Consider the following 20,192-nt stretch of genomic DNA (forward strand, 5'->3'; position numbering starts at 1 on the left):
AGCCAACTAAAGATAAGACATGTAAACCCAGTCAATTCAAAGAAAAATAAATAAGCATGAAAATGTACCTCCCACACTGATGGTGGGAATGTAAACTGGTGCAGCCACTGTGGAAAACAGTATGGAGGTTCCTTGAAAACTTGAAAACACAACTACCGTACGATCCGGCAATCCCACTCCTGGGCATGTATCCAGAGAAAACGCTAATTCAAAAAGAATACACTGTGCCTTGGAAATATGCTACACAGAAGACCAACTATTTCCGTCATGTCTGCATACTGCTTTCCTCTCCACTCTAAAGTGAGATTTCCTAAACTTCCTGGTACAGGCACCTTATGTAAATAATACACTTGCAGTGAGAACAAGGTGACGCATGAACAGAAGTATTCAGATGATCCTAGGTTCACCGCATCCCTTGTGCTCACAAAATACCCAAGCTTGAGATATTCTGTACAAGATACAGCATCACTGGGTGTGCTTGGGACGCCATTTAAATAGATGTTTAAACTGTTCATCATTGAATCTCAATCAGCTTGTTCTTTATCTGCTTCCACTGGAAGGCTCACTTGTTATTTCTAAGCAGTATTTCAAGATGTGTTCTCTACATGTGGGATCATTAAAATTGGTTTCCTCCAGGTTTTATAGTCTCCCCACCTCCTCGGCGTTCCCTCTCACGGCCTCTCAGACTTCCTACACCTTTTCTGCATTCATGAAAGTCTAACTTTTCCTGGAAATAAGTGATTAGTCTAAGGAGACAGGATACCTTTCCTACATGTCAGTCACTTTCCTACATGCCAGCTACGAACAAGTGGAATTGGAATTAAAAAGGCAATGCCATTTACATTAGCACCAAACTATGAAATACTTAAGGGTGAATCTAACAAAATACATGCTACAAGATGTACATGAGGAAAACTACAAAATTAGAGACGAATGAAACCAAAGAGCTAAATAAATGGACAGGTATACCACATTCATGGATAGGATGTCTCGATATTGCCAAGATGTCAGCTCTTTCCAACGTGATCCACAGATCTAATGCAATCGCAGTCAAAAATCCCAGCAAGTTATTTTATGGACATCAATCAACTGATTCTAAAATTTATACAACCGAGAAATAAAATTTATATACCTCCCCCCAGACTCTCTTCCAAATATTTCCAAATCCAGTAGTCAGTTATGACTTTATTCTTTTCTTCTTTTCCTTCCTTCCTTCCTTCCCCTCTCCTCTCTCCCCCACTTTTATCTCTAAGCAAACCACATCTTGTTTCTTTTCTGGGCACGAAAACCTCTTCCCCTAAATATATCCATGAATTTCTCTGATACTTAATTGCAAACTCTGCCTCTGAGAAGTCACATCCTTACAGAGACCTCCTGTCCATCCTGTAATCATATTTAAGCATCTATAAATCTCTACACCAGGGGTTGGCAAACCATTTCAATAAAGGGTCAGACAGTACATCTTTTAAGCTTTACAGGTAAGGCTGTCTCTGCCACACATACTGTTTAAAAAAGTTTTTAGTACTTTGAGGTATAACTTACATACCATAAAATTCACCCGTTGTCAGGTACAGTTCAATGACTTTTAGTAAATCTATACAACTGTGCAATCTTCACTACAAACGCATTTTAGAACATTTACATCCCTTCCAAAAGCCTTCTCATGGCCACTTGCAGCCAATGCCACCTCCAACTCAGGCAACTACTAATCTAATTTCTAGGGGGAAAAAAAAGCCTTTGCTAAAATTTCAAATGCATGGAATCATACGGTATGTAGGCTTATTAGCATACTGCTTTTGAGGTTCATTCAGCTGTAACATGTACCCGTGGTTTGCTCCTTTTTTTGTGGAACAGGATTCCATTAGATGGATATACCATAGTGTATATATCTATTCACCCAGTGATGGACATGTACATTGTTTCCAGGTTTCAGCTGTCACGAATAATACTTTGAACATGGGTTCAACATGTGTCTTGTCGGAGGTTTACAGGAACATTGTGACCAGACCTAAGTGGACAGCTGCAAGAACAAAGAATTCCGGGACCAAAGTTTGTAACAAACAGCCACACCCCCTCCCCTTTTCGTATAAAAGAAATCTGAATTCTAACTCGAATAAGCTGGTTCTTTGGGACACTAGTCCACCATATTCTTGGTCTGCTGGTTTTCTGAAAAAAGTCTTTATGCTTTGTCCCAACACCTCATCTAACAGTAACACCCTCAGTATTTCAGTTAAACAGAGAATGAAAATCTCCCTTAGATCTCCAATCGAAGCCACCTGCTTCAGCTTTTCACCAGAGTTATGCACTGCAAGGCTGCATCTTGCAATTACTAAGCGCTGTCACTCTCTGATTTCCACTACATTTTTAGCCCTTATGTATACACACTTCCCTATGGGGATAGGAGAAGTGAATGTCACATCCACCGGGGGGTGGAGGGAAGGCCTCGCTCTAACTCTGCTCCTTAGCTCCACAATCTTACCCACGCACTTAGCAACTGGAATACGGTAGAAACGCAATAAATATTTGATGGAAGCCAAATTTAGATGAAAATTCCTGCACATAATGACATCTGTCCTCATGCGATACAGTTTTACCCAGCTGCTCTGCATGGCTTCAGTTAAGGAGGCTGCAGGCTAGAAACATTTGTAACAACTTGGTAGGAAGACCAAAGAGCTACCAAGACGAGAGACAACGTGAATTATTTGTAATATATCCTGGACCCCCAAGTATGTGTGCAGCCCACGTGAAAATGAGTGTAAAATGATCACCGTCCATATCTATAGCTGGAGAGGGTAGAGTTGTCTGTCTCAAGTGTGACGCAAGAGATAAAGATGACTTTTTTCTCCTGTGGGACACAAAGGGCCTAATACGTACCCACTGTCACAATGTACTTTAGGGAGAAATATATATACACTTCTATGCATATACATGTATTGACAGACATGACTGAAATGAAAAGCACACAAACGGTATTAACACATCACAACCACAGCTGTTTCCCTTGTGAACAGACATCATATGCTCTTCCATGGTGACGTGCAAACACCTTAGTTGTTTTTCCTCCCCCTGAGCTTTCCAAAGTATCTTTGGTTGATTATGGGATAATTCTAGTGTAAATGATATACATGCATATTACATGTATAATATGTACTATATACAATACATATTAGATATAAATGATATGCAGGTATATTGCATGCATTATTATATAATACATGTTAGATAAAACACATATTAGACATAATACAATATATCATTATGTATTATATCTAATACACATTATATACATATATAATCCCTTGCAAACCAGCATCATAAACACAAGAACAGTATTAGTGATAATGGTTACAGAAAGTTCTTTTTCAATTCTGTAATATATAAAATGTTGATGTTATAAATTCCCTATCTACTTTATGACCCTTGTCAATCTCATTAAGGCTTACCCCTGCCCAAAGGGCAACCAAAAACAGGCATGTTTGGGGTATTTTTCTCCATTCCTATGTTAGGTTCCCTCCATAAACTTTTACATCCACAAATGATCTATAGTTTCTATACTTTATAAAAATTATACAGTATGCTGCCGTACAGGCAACTTTTTGATTAATGCATCTTACATCTGTCAGTGTTCACGTATAAGAAATACAGTGCAGCATTTAACTGCTAATTGCATTCCACTGCATGACATATTCTACTCTTGAACGTTCTGTTTGCTTTTACTTTGTTAGGTGAACACGGTTGTTAGGAATGAATGCCATTTTATTTTTTCATCTGTTTAAGGTAATATACCTAGAGCTATAACTGCAGAGTACTAGGGTATAAAGTACCCATTTTCAATTTTAGCAGAGATGTGTATGTTTTAAGTCACACTTCCATTAGCAGGTCATAGTATTTCTTCCCAATGATATTAAGAATTCCTCGTAATACTATCCAAGGGTTGCTGGTTTCTTCTTCTCAGTACATCTTTGTCATTGTTAACCTTGATGACCAGACTAAGATGCTGTGGGGGGGGGGTTCACCTCAGTAAAGTTATTCTTTGCAATTAATATGGATCTGTGGCAGACACTTGGAGACCACCTTGAACTTCTGCCCAATAATTCTACCAGCCATTGGCGGATAATGGCTACAACAACTGTTTCCGTGGTACTCGCCTATTAGCGATCGTATACTTTCCTCATCCTTCCCATAGGAATTAATCGAAGTTCTTCTGTAAGGCAGAAGAGCTATCCCTTATTTATTAAACTAGTGACCTACAGCTGTGTGAACTCAACTGATTTTTACACGACTCTACGGCGTATCAGCCAGTATTCTTGTTACTTTGTTGCCACACTCTTTCCAACTTTCAGGATTGGGAGCTCCTTGAGTTAGATTTCTGCATACTTCCAAACTGCAAAACATCCGACAGCCCCAGATCGACAGATAATCCACAGAACACTTGACCATTACTCTTCGTAAGCATCCAGGTCGCAAAAGAACAGGAAAGAGGTACGACCTGCTCCAGTTAGGAGGAGACTAAGGAAAGACGAATAACTATATAATGTGACATTCTAGACTGCATCCCAGAATGGAAAAAACCCACTAATTTTAAAATAGAATCTAATTATGCCTATAGTTCAGTGAGCACCATTGGACCCAAGTTAATTCCTTAGATTTTTACCAAAGCACCAAAGTTAGGTAAACATTAAAATTCAAGAAAGCTGGGTGAAGGCAAAGTCTCAGTACTCCACATTCCCGTCAAAAATCAAAACAACCAAAAATAAAACAATTTTAAAAAAAAAAGACTGACATCTGCAATTTCTAAGATTCGTTTATCTTTGCCATGATCCATGTTTTCTATCTGTGCACCAGTATTGGACTGATAGTTTAAATTAACTCATGGCTCTTACTATAGAGCTCTGCGAACTAAAATCTACTTAAACATTTTATCTGCTGCACAAATATGCTAACACTATTATGCCTGTTTAAGTATTTTTCTCGCCAGCTTAAACAGCAAACATTTTACTAACGGTGACCTAACCATAAAACAAAACAGAAAAACCCCAAAACACAACGACAAAATATTTTAAATTCGGGGGGAAAAAAATCAAGAAACTTTAAGTTCTCAATCCATCAGTGAAACCCTGATTTTACTACGCAGACTGTACCTGAACAGGCAATGTGAACCCTGTGTTTTCACTAAGGATAATGAAGCTCTTTAAATTCCGATTTATAGCGTCATGTGTTAACTGCCTCCTTGCTTTCATTTCATCTTAGAGCCAATCACCATTCTTCACGGTAAAAACTGTTGTGATGTGTCTCAATTCATGCAGAGATGACAGGAACGTATTCAGTCTCTAGGTACTTCGAAAACACGAAAGGCCAGTTCCCGCTTCTCATGTGGTATGACTTCGTTCGTGTAGCCCCAAGACAAGAAAAGGAAGAAGATGAAGAAATTGCACTGGACGCACTTGACCTTGGGAAGCTCGGGATTCTTTTCATTTCGTGCTTTTATCCATTATTGCAAACACCGGTATGTTTAATGTCTGCTTTCCATGTTTTGACTCAAAAATAAATGAAAAAGCAGCATTTTTCCCCTTTCACGAAGATGCGTTATCACGCCTTGCTTTTGTTTTTCCTGTGCTTTTAGGATAACACTCCTCTACATTACTGTTGTTATTTTTATTTCTCAGGAGAAAACCAATTAGTTGATTACACACTTGGCTTTTTTCCTGCACCTGGGACTCAGATAAGGATTAACCATATTTATGTATCCAGTAATGTGATCAGTGTCAAAAACCCTAGAAGACCTGTCGGGTAGAATTTCTGCCCCTGACAAACACTAGAGAGGAAACAGTCTGGTGTGTTAAGAACTTTACTCTGGGGCTTCCCTGGTGGCGCAGTGGTTGGGAGTCCGCCTGCCGATGCAGGGGACACGGGTTCGTGCCCCGGTCCGGGAAGATCCCACGTGCCGCGGAGCGGCTGGGCCCGTGAGCCATGGCCGCTGGGCCTGCGCGTCCGGAGCCTGTGCTCCGCAACGGGAGAGGCCGCAGCAGTGAGAGGCCCGCGTACGGAGGAAAAAAAAAAAAAAAAAACTTTACTCTGACCAGGATAAAGAGAACATCAGAGGGTGAATACCAGTTAGAATTTAATGGTCACTCACGAAAATGATCAACCCTAATAAAATTGAACATCATTAATAGAATTTATCAAGCCTCCAAAACTTTACAGATATGTCTGAAAGGAATGTGTTAAGTCCTAATACATCCCCTAATACAGGATGTATTAGGACTTAATGAATTTAAGGCTCTAAAATATCAAATATGGAGGGTACTAGCTCTCACAAATAGATGAGAGAATCTGAAAGGTGGTGAATTCCTCTTTCTTCTACTTGCTTGTCTGTCTAGATTCTGACTTTCCTGTTTTCTATTTCTATTTATTAGAGGAGGCTGTGGGTATTCTCAAGTCGCTTTCATCACCTGGGAATCAGCCCAGATGTGGACTATTTTAAGGCCAATGGAGAAAAAGGGGGGTGGTGGGATGAATTCGGAGATTGGGAGTGACGTATATATGCTATTGATACTGTGTATAAAATAGATAACTAATGAGAACCTGCTGTATAGCTCAGGGAACTCTACTCAGTGCTCTGTGGTGACCTAAACGGGAAGGAAATCCAAAAAAGAGTGGCTAGATGTATAACTGATTCACTTTGCTGCACAGCATAAAGTAACACAACACTGTAAAGCAACTATACTCATTTTTTTAAAACTCAGAAAAAAAGGTTACTTAACTGTTAAAATAAAAAGGCCATATAAAATTAAATCTGTGGCATTTCATGGAGGCAATTAAGGCTTGAAAAGCTGGAAAAGTTTGTCAGCGGTGTACTGACCACCCCTCATAGTTCCATGTTTCTCTAATACTCAAGGCACATGGAAATCGGGAGAGAAGAGAGCATTGTAGACCCCAGAAATAACCGAGTTCCTCAGCCTCGGAGTCACACTGTATGTAATTGATGCTCAGAGTTTATTCACCACACTAACATCTTTCTTCCCTACTTGTTCCTGGGACAAGCATGGCTCCTTAGAGACACAGGCTGCTCTGAAACGAGATATCTGCCTTCTGCCTCTCAGACCTACTGGAAACGATGTTGCCTCAGTCTCCTTCCTTTCATGGGGAGCTCTTTCCCTCTGAAGTAGATGTAATTACTCCCTTCTCCTCCGTTAATCGATGCTGACTTTCATTCTATGGCAGACTCAGGACCTATGTTTTCCCTATGGGGTCTAAATATAGCAGGAGACTGACCATTTTAAAAGCAGGAATCTTGATGTATTTTTCTTCATTCTGTACAATTCAAGGAATTGTCCCAATAGAATGAATTCCATAGGTGTTCAGATTAGCGTTATTAGTAATGATTTTCACCTGCTGCATCAAATTAGCGACAGTTTAATTGTAATAACCACCTGGTTAGTCATTAATCAATGACAGAAGTGCACTTTTTCCGATGTAGGCAAATTCCTGGGCATTTCCAATTCTACTCTCTTTGTCAGATGGTTTAGTCGAAACCCTCTTTCTTTTTGTCCTTGTAGATAAGGTTATGCCAGTAGCAGTATTATTCACTGTTAATATCCTGGCCACAAAAATTTACTGTGGAATTAAAGGGAACACAATTTCTACGTAGGATAATATTTTGATGGGCAATTTAGAAGAAAAAGCTCTCTTCTGCTACACACAGGGCATATTTTCATCAAATGGCTTCCTTCTTTCAACAGTTTTATTTTTCTTTGAGCAAGGTTTCATAAGACAAGCTCCTACATTTTATGGAAAAATTGATGTTCGATTGTGAAAACTCTCAAACCTCTGTGGAAGCTAAATTTTTTGTAAACAGACACTTTTTTGCTTTTTGCCACATCACGCGGCATGTGGGGATCTTAGTTCCCCGACCAGGGACGGAACCCGCGCCCCCTGCAGTCGAAGCGCAGAGTCTTAACCACTGGACCACCGGGGAAGTCCGTAACAAATACTTCTAAGACATTTTCCTTACCGTGGGACACGCGACTAACACAGACCACATTCAGTTTCCCCACAAAATTCCAGAAAAGAAATCTTTACCTTCTTATAAAATCTTAACACTTTTTGCTGGAGGAAGATGCAAGGATTCAGCGAGGATCAAATACAACAAGAGGGATATTTAAAAGAAAGACGTGATGCGTCATCTAGTGACAGCAACCATAGATTCCTAGAACTGAACCACCAGCCCCGTATCTCATTTCTCCCTTTTCTAATTGATAGGCAGTTTCATTACACCTGAAAACAGTTTCGATCGTGAGGAGCGATACGCTGTAAATTAAAGGGGCTGATGGAAAGCTCGACCAGAAAATGAGCATGTAACCTGCAGAGAGCTCAAAATCGCCGTTTTTTTCTTATAAAAAATTGTTGTGCGCAAACTAAATTTAATTTCCCTGGATCAATGCGGGATGGATTTTGCATTTTCAGGGGCGCAGGCATGATGACGGCTACTGCTGTCTTCTGAGCCAGAGCTCCAGCCATCCATTTCTCCATCACTACCTTTCTCAGAAGCCAGATTTCAGAGAAAAACAGACCTAATGTCCCCTGAATTCAAAATGAGACTCTGAAAAGCATTCCTCAGAATTCGGGTTGGCGGGGCGGGGGCGGGGGGCGGGGGGCATAACATGAATCATCTCAACTGTCAGTCACCAGAGAAGGCTCCATCCGTAAGTGTGTTGGGTCGGAGTATTATTAACAGAAATCAAATGCGAAACACTCTGGCAGAAGAGAGAGATTAAAATCCACCATCTCCTCTCAAAACTGGATTTCTTTCATCAGTGGAAGGCATTTATTCCCAACTGTCAGTTTCTTTATCCTGTTTTGCTATCTTTAACATGGACATTTCAGACATGCCGAAGGACCCTTCACAGGATGTCTCTCTGCTCCTAACCCTCCAAAGTAATAAAGCTGCTTTGAAACCTTCTTTTGAGACATTTCCTTGAATGCTTTTTTTTTTTTCTTTTTGGTGATTCAGGTTCCCAGCAGCATCCTCAAAACAAACTCTCACCTTCTTACTCACTTTGTATTTTTTCTTCCCACTGCTCCCTCCCTGGGGTGAGAAGCAAGAAAAATGCAATGGGGAAAAACGGGGAAAAATGCAATCTATGGCAAAGAAGCTGCCATCGTTTCCAGGGACCCCACCCACTACAGCATCTCAAGTTATGAGAAGTCCAGAGGATGTTCAGACGAAGGGATGCTGGGAGTATTTGGGGATGGTGATACAGACATGGGCTAGGACGCCCCATACATGCAGTGAGAGAGGTTTTCAACACAGCTTTTAAAATCTCTTCTGGGGGGACTTCCCTGGTGGTGCAGTGGTTAAGAATCCGCCTGCCAGTGCAGGGGACACGGGTTCGAGCCCTGATCTGGGAAGAGCCCACATGCCGCAGAGCAACAGAGCCTATGCACCGCAACTACTGAGCCTGTGCTCTAGAGCCCGTGAGCCACAACAACTGAGCCCTCGAGCCAAAACTACTGAAGCTGCAAGCCTAGAGCCTGTGCTCCACAAGAGAGGCCACCGCAATGAGAAGCCGGCGCACTGCAACGAAAAGCAGCCCCTGCTCTCAGCAACTAGAGAAAGCCTGTGCGCAGCAATGAAGACCCAACGCAGCCAAAAAATAAATTTATTAAAACAAAAGAAGTATTATCCATGTATGTCAGGGTATTTTATACACATACACACATATAAATGGCATATATAAATTGCATATATAAAAATTTATCTACATGTAAGTATATTGCAACTCAATTTCTCTTTTTAAAGATTATTCATAGACATTTCTCTGAAGAAGATCTACAGATGGCCAACATGTACGTGAAAAGATGCTCAACATCACTAATCAGCGAAATGCATATCAGAAGCACAATGAGATATCATCTCACACCTGTGAGAATGACTGTCCTCAAAAAGACCACAAATAACAAATGCTGGCCAGTATGTGGAGAAAAGAGAACCCTCGTACACTTTGGAAAACAGTGTGGAGGTTCCTCAAAAAAACTAAAAATACAACTACCAATATGATCCAGCAATCCCACTCCGGGGCATCTATCCAGAGAAAACCATAATTTGAAAAGATACATGCACCCCAATGTTCACTGTAGCACTATTTACAATAGCCAGGTCGTGGAAGCAACCTAAATGTCCATCGACAGAGGATGGATTAAAAAGATGTGGCACATATATACAGTGACATACTACTCAGCCATAAAAAAGAATGAAATAACGCCATGTGCAACAACATGAATGGACCTAGAGATGATTATACTAACTGAAGTAAGTCAGAAAGACAAAGAGCATATGATATCGCTTATATGTAAAATCTAAAATGGGTTACAAAACAGAAAGAGACTCACAGACTTAGAAAACAAATTTATGGCTACCAAAGGAAAGCAACAGGGGAAGGGATAAATTAGGAGTTTGGAATCAACATATACACACTACAGTATATAAAATAGATAACCAATAAGGACCTACTGTATAGCACAGGGAACTCTACTCAATTTTCTGTAGTAACCTAGGTGGGAAAAGAATCTGAAAAAGGATAGATATATGTATAACTGAACCACTGTGCTGTACACCTGAAACTAACACAACATTGTAAATCAACTACAATTTTTTTTAAAAGCTACATGCACCCCAGTGTTCACAGCAGCACTATTTACAATAGCCAAGATATGGAAACAACCTAATGTCCTTCAACAGATGAATGGATAAAGAAGATGTGGTACATATATACAATGAACTACTACTCAGCCATAAAAAAGAATGAAATATTGCCATTTGAAAAAACATGGATAGATTTGGAGTATTAGTGAAACAAGTCAGAAAGAGAAAGACAATACTGTATGATATTACTTAAATGTGGAACCTAAAAAAATACAACAACCTAGTGAATATAACAAAAAAGCAGACTCAGATATAGAGAACTAGCAGTCACCAGTGGGGAGAGGGAAGGGGGCAGGGGCAAGATAGGGGGAGGGGAGTAAGAAGTACAAACTATTAGATATAAAATAAGTTACAAGGATGCCATGTACAGCACAAGGTATATAGCCAATATTTTATACTAACTATAAATAATGGAGTATAACCTTTAAAAATTGTGAATCACTATGTTGTACACATGAAACGTACATAACTTGTAAATCATCTCTACCTCTATTTTGAAAAAGTAAAAAATTAAAATAAGGATCAGATTACAAAGCTGAGAATTCATATTATGAATATTTTCGAAGTTGGATGGACTTGTATCCAAATGAGTATGAAAATAATTTCATTCAGATAGGTCAGATTAAATAAAATATTTGAAAAGAATTTTAATAAGCACGATGCAACAGATACCTAAGAATCAACACTGGTAAGTCTGTCTAGAGTAATATGAAAAGCAAAGAAATTTGGGCTGGGTCCAAATAAAGACTATTCCTGCTTATCCCAGTTTTGGGGATAACAAAACTTAAAAAAACAAAGTTGAAGGTCTTTACATAATTTTAAGATTTACTTTAAAGTAATCAGTACAGTAAGGTGTTTGCATAGAGAGCTCAGATGGACCCACCCATAAATGGTCCATTTATTTTCCACAAAGGCACTGAGCCAGGTTCACGGAGAAACATCTTTTATGAAATATATCTATAAATATATGAATATATTTTACAAATATATAAAAGCACTTGATGTGTTATATATTTATATCTTCACCAAGAAGTACTCACCAACATCAATGAATTGTTACCACCCAACTGAATCACTTGCGTGCACTTGAAAATTACACATTTTCTCTGTTTAAACAATGTTGAATATAATGCATATATGAAAAAAGACAGCATTTTCTAACTTAAGCACGGTTTAGCTACACAATCTGCTAAGTTGCCACCTTTGCTCAGGTAGAGAACATCACTCTTGAATCCTGCACTTGAGTGATACTTTTTAGGCACGCAATATAGGATTTTTGGCTGCGTGAACAAACGCGTAAATGCCTCATTACACGTTTCCTTGTTTCACATATTGAACCAAAGACACTCCAGAGGATAAAAATACATAAACAAGTGATATGACGTAAGAGTGCATGTTGGATATTTCCTAAGAACTGCCTGTATTATCTTACAGGAGCTGGTCCTCAACGATGAAGATGCAGACACCTGCATGGTGACTGCAGCCATCATAGAGACAAGAAATTCAAAATGACCAAGACTCATGAACAAGAATGCTAGCATATTAATTTACAACACAGGCCTCTCACTGCAACTGGAATATTAAAAGAAACCTAAAAGCATTACATTCTCCATCAGTTAAGTGGGCAAACTCACATGGCAAAGAAAATGATCATTTGCTTTTTTTTCCCCATGAACACAAAGTTTGTTAGGTGAACCAAACTCTTACTAGACCAGATTTCCAACACCTAATCTAGTCTCAACAATGGTTTAGTAAAGGAAACTCAGATATGAAATGGTTACTGTTGGCTGATTAGGTTTTCTGTCCCTGTTCTTAGCTGACCAGGACAGGGCTTCCTTCTGATGGACAGAGAATCTTTACAGTTCCAGATTGAAATGGGATCAGCCAGTACTTCTTAGAAACTCCCTATTTCCATATTCTTTGATTTTCAAGTCTCATTTCTAAAGAAGTTTTTTTTGTGGTTCATCTCAGTTTCCTCAGTACTTATGGGAAAATCTCTCTCCTGAATCCATGGATCAGTCCCACACTGTGTAATGACCTCTTGCATATCCCAGTCATTTTCCCATGCAACTGTTTTTGTTCAGTTCCTGTTCTAAATGGAGTCGTTCTGCCATGCTCTGGTAAACCGCTAACACATTTTAGTCATATGTGAAATGATTCTCATACTCATTTGTAGTTACAGACCTGTTAAGCCCTTTATGATACTTCTGGATATACGATAAAAGTGGAGGCCACTGTCATGAGGATCACCGTCCTTTCCAGAATGGCTCAGGGCATTCTGAATTTGTTAACAATCCCAATGACCTTCTCGCCAACCACAAACTGAACTGCCCATCCTAGAAGCCAAGTTGATTTACCATTAGGAGCAAAGTCCTATGGTATTTAACTTGATGGAGAGAACGGAAACCTCACAAGCGTCACTGCATATACAGGATTACATGAATTGAATGAGGTGCAAAAATTCAATGCGACCATGTTGGGGAAAGGGTCAACTTTGCTGACAACAGGACAAAATAACAGGGGTAACATTTCATTTATACTTGAACGACTTCTGAGTAATGCTCATGCAAGGGGAGCAAATGTCCGTTTGTCTGTGAAAGGGACACAAGGAAATAAGTGAGTCTTTTGTGATACAGTCAAGGTTGCTGTAAGCTGAGTAGACCATTAGAACCAACGAAATAGCTTTTCGCATGCAGAAGTATCCTTTTGGGGGAAAAGGGATGGAAAAATCTTGGAGGATGCTGTCTCTGATCAACACCTGTTAGAGAAAGGGACCAGGGCGTCCCTCCCAGGAGTCTCTGCTTGGGACCCAGGTACAAGACCTGGCCCTCGCAGTTGGGGGAGAGCTCTTCTGAGAAGATTTTTGGGGGGGTTGATACAGAGGATCTGTAGACAGGTCTTGGTATCTAGGCATGCTGAAGTGGTGTTGGTGCATCCTCAAATAATAACTAAACCGGGACCTTCTAGTCAGTCCAGAATTAGCGTTCAGTATACTTCCTGTGGCACAGAAATAATTGCTCAGAGAGTGGATCAAAATCCGCCTTCCTCTCCATTTGTCATTTGGAACAACAGGGACCCTCCTTTTCCATTTCTTTTTTTTTAATAGACTATTGTTTTGGAGCAGTTTTAGGTTCACAGAAAAATTGAGAGGTAGAGAGACTTTCCATATAACCATCACACACACACACACACACACACACACACACACACACACACACACACACACACACACACACACACACACACACACACACACACACACACACACACACACACACACGGCCTCCCCCATTATCAACATCCCCCCAGATGGTATAACTGCTACAGCTGATGAACCTACATTGACTGAAACATCATCACCACTCAGAGTCCACCGTTTACATCAGGGTTTGCTCTTGATGTTGTGAATTTTATGGGTTTAGACAAGTCATATGAATTCACCACTGTAGGATCATGCAGACCCTGTCTTTAGAAGCCACGCAGAATTGTTATAGAGAAGATTTAAGAGAAAAATATAAAACATCCTGGTAACAGGCCTTAAAGCGGACTATCATTTCTGTGACAGAGACAGAACGAAAATGAAAGAGTTCTATGTTTTTTCAAAGATGGGGAAACAAGGCATGCATGTTAAACTGGTCATCACACAAAAAAACACCACTTTGTAGTTGCTCCATCAGTTTTTTGAAAATTTAAAATAATTTCATTTACCCAATTAAATTTACCCAAATTAGTATCTCTCTAATATCATTACGTCTGTTCATAATGGTACCACCCCACGCTGGTCAAACCTTTCAGAAGTATGTACTGGTCTGTCTTTTCTACTTCTGCATTTTTCTAACATCAGTGCAGTCAGTTGCTATACAGTATTTCTTACCCAAATGTAACCCATACTTTCTATCATCTGTTGTTTATATTCTTCTAATCTAGCCTAGTTTTTGTAGTCAGTTTGTGCTTAGATTCTTGTCTTATAATCACTGCTGCTCTTTGAGATTAAAATAAAGGGAGGATTAAATTGCTGTTGCAGGCATTTGCCCAAAATGCCAAGAGAATTTCATCAATTTAGGAATTTTTCCACCCAGAGCTGTAAGGTTCAAAACTTAATCTAATCTGTGACCCCTGGATGGCTCAGCTCCAAAATGCTACCTCTAAACAATTCTTCCCCTCCAGTATCTTTTAAGTATCCAACCAGAGGGGCAAAATTATTAGGAGAGATAAAAATACCAGAGATTTTCTGGAAGCTGTGACTTAATCACCATATCCATGCATTATAAGAACCTAGATGGCTGAATAAGTATGAAAACAGATCAAGGGGAATACAAAAAACATCATTAAGGAGAGTGCAGACGCTTCCCTGGTGGCGCAGTGGTTAAGAATCTGCCTGCCAATGCAGGGAACACGGGTTCGAGCCCTGGTCCGGGAAGATCCCACATGCCGCGGAGCACATAAGCCCATGCGCCACAACTACTGAGCCTGCGCTCTAGAGCCCGCGTGCCTAGAGCCTGTGCTCCGCAACAAGAGAAGCCACCGCAATGAGAAGCCCGCACACCACAACCAAGACCCAACTCAGCCAAAATTAATTAAATAACTAAATATTTGTTAAGAAAAAGAAAAGAGCGTGTAGGACACAGCTATCCACAATAAAATATACCAAGCTGGCATAAAGGTTAAGTTCAGATAGTCCTAAATGGAAAATTTTCATATGGTTTTTTGGTAAAAAGGCCAAAATCGGGTTCTCTTTCATTTTTTTAATATGCTTCCTTCCAGAGTAAACATGACTCTTTCTATATGGTACCTTCAGAGATCATGATCTAGCTCCATGTTCTGCTTGCTCTGAAATCAATCAATTTCCAATACACTGAAATGACTTCACGATTTATTTCAGCTGTGTTGATTGCATAGCCCGTCTCAAATGAGACAATTGGTAACTTTATGGTGGACAACTCTTAGAATTTAAAACCGTAGATGCCGACTATCTCCAAAGACCACTGGGATCGGGTCATTCCTCAGTTCAAAAGCTGCCTTTATGGAAGATGTAGTTTTAAAGAATCTATCACCCAACTGAACGGCTTTCAACAAGCCTGGAGTCTTATCACACTAATTCAGTTTCCTAAATCTTTAAAGAACTTGCTTCTGAATCTGTGAATGACCTATCTATGCATACATTCTTCCCCTCGTTAAGTTTACTTACAATTTATTTGCAGTCATTTATACAACAGAAAGCATAATAAGATGGTGGTTCAAAATTTCATTTTATATATACATATACGTAAATATGTTAACATACTTATTAACATTTTAGGTTTATATATAATAATGTTTATATATCAATTTTGTATACATATATAATGTTACATATGGATATGTTATATTTATAGATATACAAACATGTTTATATATAAATGTTTACAGAGTATATAAATTACATAGATGTATATATTTACAGATATACAACCACAGGATATTAATAGGTTAAGTATGTTAACATATATAATATATATGTATTTAAATACAAAACCAATCACAGATTGTCATTAAGATAAAATGAAAAACAGGTCTTTCATTTTTCATTCCACATCTCAGTGCATTTGAACATTTTCTTTTCCATAATGAGTTATTGAGTCTCAGATGAATTGTTTAAAGGCTCAGCGACTGAGTCTCAGCTCGGAGGCTCCCCTCCTGCATCAGCATTTATTCATTTTCCATTTCAATCTAGCCCTCGTTTAGCTTTTATTAACTTTGAAACGGCTGCAGCAAATGAAATGTAATTTTGCCACAGCTATCAAACAAGCTGATCCTTTCAACACTGAGAACCAGCAGCTGATCCGAGTAGCTGATTAATGCAATTCTGATCGCAGCCTTTTCATGAACATTAAAAACAAGATTTTATTTTAAATCCAATTCCCCACCGTCTTCGAAGCAAACTTTGGAGAAACCAACTCGGTTGTAAAACCAACAAAAGTAACACTTGAATGCTCTAAGCTACGGGGGCAAAACAGGGATAGGAAAGAAGGGAAAATGCACACAGCAACCTCAGGGAGGTAGGAAGAGGGGTCTGGTCACCCGTTCCTGTGTGTGTGCAGAGTTGGGGCGTGGGGTCCTCGCCACCAACCAGTTCAACGCAGTTCTGACACTTTCTGCCTGAGGAAGCATCAGACCCCACAGACTGAGGGCTCAGTCCTCCGAGACTCCCCCTTCCGCCACCACAATTCAGACGCCAATCCGAAGTTCCAGTTGTTACCTGCGCCTCTGAGCAGCCGGCTAAAGATGGGTGACCCCAACGACCCTCCAACCCCACCCCCAGAGCAGCCCACAGAACTCAGAGGACCATGTTACTTCCTAGAACACCAATAGGTGACAAAAGGACATAACTCACCGGTTTCTGAGAAAAGACGCGTAGGCAAGGCTACGGGAAGGGGCGCGAGCGTCTGCACCCTCTCCCAGCGGCCAAGCGTCCACCTACCCAGAAGCTCTCCGACCCCTGACCTCTCGGGCTTTAAGGAGGCTTCCTCACACAGGTGTGATTGATTAAATCATCGGCCATTGGGAATTGAGTCAACCTGCAACCTCTCCCCTCCCCGGAGGTCCAGGGGTGGAGTTAGAAGTTCCAACCCTCTCCTCCCCCGGCTAGTTCCCCTGGCAACCAGCCCCCATCCACAGGTGAAGGAGGGGCAATGCAGAAGCAAACTCATTAACATAACAAAACACACCTGAATAGCTCCAGCACAGTAAATTCTAAGGGTGTTGGTTAGGAAGGAGCTCTGCACCAGAAACAGGGATGAAGACCAAATAGGTAGTTCTTTTTATAAACCACAGTATCGCGGGTATTTACTCTGGACCGCCCCCTTCCAGACCCCATAAGCCCAAATTCAGGCGAGTGCTATTTATTTAAAGAAAAAAAAAATTGATGAAGCCTTCTTGCTTAACATATTTGAGGGTACCTGTTAAAAAAAATCCCTTCGTTGTTTATTGAGACGCAATGATTTCCTCCTTTACATGAAAGTTTTCTCGTTTATCATTGGGGGTAAAGATTGAAAGTCACCTGAAGGGCACAAACTAGAAAGAAATCTCTCCATTGATTTCTTCTATGAAGTTGCCTTGTATTGTAAACCTCAGAGTGATATAGAAACACGTTTTTATATATTAATAAGACAATATCCTATGAGTAGGAATTTTGTGCATTTAGTGGGAGGAAATAAAATTATTTTTAAGGCAGAACCAAAAAAAATTTTTTTTTGCCTCTTTCCTTTTTTCTGAAGTATAGTTGATTTACAATGTTGTGTTCATTTCTGCTGTATGGCAAAGTGACACGGTTACACACATCTATATTCTTTTTCATATTCTTTTCCATTATGGTTTATCACAGGATACTGAATGTAGTTCCCTGTGCTCTACAGTACGACCTTGTCGTTTACCCATCCTATATATACCAGTTTGCATCTGCTAATCCCAAACTCCCGCTCCGTTCCTCTCCCACCCCCTCTTGCCAACCACAAGTCTGTTCTCTCTGCCTGTGAGTCTGTTCCTGCTTCATAGATGGGTTCATTCAGGAAAAAAATTGTAAACATATAATTCTCTCTCTGTCCCTTGGGCCACTACCCATCCCTTTAGTGTATCGTGCATATGCGTTGTGCATTAGTGAGATTCCCTTAGAGGAAACAGTAATGCCTGCTCACCAAACACAAACAAAACAAAACAAAACAAAAATAGCATTTCCTCTTGGCTCCAGCAAAGTAGCCCCTTAGGGGGTAACACTCCTTTATCAGTCCTGCAAGGGGTCACAATAACCCGCTATTCGCCTTGTTGGACTCTGTAAACTGTCATTATGTTACTTTGATGTACGACCCTTGGTCTCAAAAACGTATATAGCTGTGCTTGACGTCTAACAGGTGGAACAGTCCTCAGAGCTTTCTCAAAGACGGTCTCCTGAGCTAGAATCCTCAGGTTGGCTTAAATAAGATTTCCCATTTCTTTCTTAGATTGACTATTAATTTTTTCATCCACATGTGAATGACAATTTTAGTCAAATTTTGTCACAGTAAATGAGTCCTCAGCTTCCCTATATACAGTCTCTAGGACCAACGTGTGAGTATCATTTAACATGTTTCTATGGGGTCCTGTATCTCTTCTTACTGATTTTATTATCGTTTTTCATCATACATTGTATATAAAAACTGTCACCTGCCATCTCAGTAAACAAAGGATGTTGTAGCCATCAAGCCCTCCGACACCGCAGCTGCCCCCAACTGTGCCCCCTGAGGGGATTCAACAGAAAAAAGCAGGACACTGCCCTTAGATTGCTAAGGTGCATATCAAAGGAATGCTTTCAGTGAGTCCAGACTCTTGCATCTTCCCATACATAGAAAGGTGCTAAATTCATTAACTTGAGATGTCTGGGTCGTGTGTGTGTGTGTGTGTGTGTGTGTGTGTGTGTGTGTGTGTGTGTGTGTGTGTGTGTGTGTGTGTGTGTGTGTGTGTGTGTGTATGTGGTTAGTTGTAATCTTTCCATGTTCGACTACATGTTTTTGGTTTTATGGTTTTTGTTTTGTTTTGTTTTTTAGCAAGAACTCTTATATATCCAGGCTCCTCCCTTACCTCTTTGGAACAGACCTTCAGAGCTCTCTGAGATGCTGGCTGCCTGTCCTAGTGCCACAGTGTCCTCTGTTAAGGTCCCTGAATGAAATGTAATTCTCAGCTTCTAGGTCATGCATTTTCTTCAGTCGACAGTATAATATATATATATATATATACACACACACATACATATATACATACAGGCAGACCTAAGTTTATCGTGCTTTGCTTTACTGCACTTCATAGATATTCCATTTTTTTGTTTTGGGGGTTTTTTTTGGTTGCGCTGGGCCTTCCTTGCTGTGCGCAGGCTTTCTCTAGTTGCAGCGAGCAGGGGCTTCTCTTGTTGCAGAGCACAGGCTCTAGGTGCACGGGCTTCAGTAGTTGCAGCATGCGGACCCTAGAGTGTGCGGGCTTCAGTAGTTGTGGCTTGTGGGCTCAGCAGTTGTGGCGCACGGGCTTAGTTGCTCCGTGGCATGTGGGATCCTCCCGGACCAGGAATCGAACCCGTGTCCCCTGCACCGGCAGGTGGATTCATTAACCACTGCACCACCAGGGAAGTCCAGTCTTGCCTTTTTGAAAAAGACGCCCAATATTACTTTCTTCTGCACACTGATTTAAAAATTGCTCATTCTAAGTAACAACACCAATAATATGGAGGAAATGTATTCACAATACATTTTTGTGAAATATTTTAATCACAAGAGAGACTGTCCAATTTGTTATGTAAATGTCATTGTGGTCCACTTCATTTTTTTATACTGTTTCCCTAGTTGATTTATCATCATTGCAAATTATTTAGCTAATTTTTTTGAAACCCACATACATTCATATAAATGTGGGATGTTTCCTTTTTTTAATTTATTTATTTAATTTATTTCTTTTCAGCTGCATTGGGTCTTTGTTGCTGCATGTG

Source organism: Grampus griseus (assembly GCF_964374135.1).
Source record: "Grampus griseus genome assembly, chromosome: Y".
In the NCBI taxonomy this organism is placed as follows: domain Eukaryota; kingdom Metazoa; phylum Chordata; class Mammalia; order Artiodactyla; family Delphinidae; genus Grampus; species Grampus griseus.